The 1,479-nt window shown below is 38.3% G+C and overlaps 1 non-coding gene across 1 annotated transcript; it reads left to right on the forward strand.

Moving 5' to 3' along the window:
• Positions 1-1,003: 1,003 nt before the first annotated feature.
• Positions 1,004-1,110, forward strand: LOC128285071 (small nucleolar RNA R71). The gene has a single exon (XR_008275486.1). It is a non-coding gene; the product is annotated as a small nucleolar RNA R71 (small nucleolar RNA).
• The last annotated feature ends 369 nt before the right edge of the window (positions 1,111-1,479 follow it).

The raw sequence follows: 1,479 nt of genomic DNA on the forward strand, positions 1-1,479 counted from the left end.
AAATTTCATTGCATTTGGCATCTGCAACAAAGCTTCAATAAATGGTAAGTTAATATGTAATTTTTTTAAAAGTTTGAGGAATTTATCAAATTGTTCATCTGAGCGATCTTTCCTTGTCGCGTTAGGGTAGGGCATACGAGGTTTATATTCGACAGTCACTAGTTTGTTTGTATTTTGATCTACCTCATCTCTCCCTTTGTTTTCCACTGTTTCTTGCCTCGGTTCTGGGTCAGGCTCAACGAATTCTTCGTCATTTTGGATATTAATTGTGTTGAGCTGTTCCCTTGGGTTAGGTTCAGTGTTACTTGGCAAGCTACCTTGTGCCATTTGGAGATTAGTTTAGAAAGTTGGCCGATCTGAGTTTCGAGCCCTTGGATTGATGCTTGTTGATTCTTAAGTGCTATCTCAGTGTTCTAAAAACGAGTTTCCAATACCGAAATAAACTTTGAGAGCATCTCTTCAAGGTTTGGCTTCTTTTCTTGTTGATAAGGTGGCTGTTGAAAACTCTGAGGATTTTGTGGCTTTTTGATTTCCTTGACCACCCCAGGAGAAATTTGGGTGGTTCTTCCAACCTGCATTATAAGTATTACTGTATGGGTTATTTTAAGATCTAAAGTTATTGTTACCCATATAGTTGACTTGTTCCTCTTCGGTTGTAGGAGTGAAGGATTGATATTCTGTATGCACACCTTGTCCATTTGAGTCACACCTCATTACTAGGTGTACCTGTGTAGAACTAAGTAAACCGTCAATCTTTTTATTGAGAAGTTCTACCTGATTAGAGAGAATGGTAACTGAGTCGACGTTATAAACGCCGGTTGTTTTCGTTGGCTTTGTCATCATAACTTACCACTGATAGTTATTCAGTGACATCTCCTCTATAAATTCACAGGCATCTTCCGGGGTTTTATTGTTGATGGTTCTGCCAGCAGCTGCGTCAACCATTTGCCGAGTCGAGGGATTCAGACCATTGTGGAATGTTTGTACTTGAAGCCAAAGTGGTAACCCATGGTGAGGGCACCTTCTTAGTAAGTCCTTGTATCTTTCCCATGCATCGTAAAGTGTTTCTAAATCCATCTACACAAAAGAAGAGATATCATTACGTAATTTAGCTGTTTTAGCCGGCAGAAAATATTTTAGTATAAATTTTTTGGTCATTTGTTCCCAAGTAGTAATTGACCCTCGCAGTAACAAGTTCAACCACTGTTTAGCTTTGCTCCTCAATGAAAAGGGAAACAACCGAAGACGTATGGCATCATCAAAAACGCCATTGATTTTAAATGTATCGCAAAATTCTAGAAAGTTTGCTAAGTGAGCTTTGGGATCTTCATCCTGCAAACCATCAAAGTGAACAAACTGCTATATCATTTGAATTGTGTTAGGTTTTAGTTCAAAAATATTTACAGCTACAGCAGGTCTAACTATGCTAGATTTAGTTCCTATTAAAGAAGGTTTAGCATAATCATACATAGTGCGTGG

This window comes from Gossypium arboreum, chromosome 11 (genome assembly GCF_025698485.1).
Source record: "Gossypium arboreum isolate Shixiya-1 chromosome 11, ASM2569848v2, whole genome shotgun sequence".
NCBI classification, from domain to species: Eukaryota; Viridiplantae; Streptophyta; class Magnoliopsida; order Malvales; family Malvaceae; genus Gossypium; species Gossypium arboreum.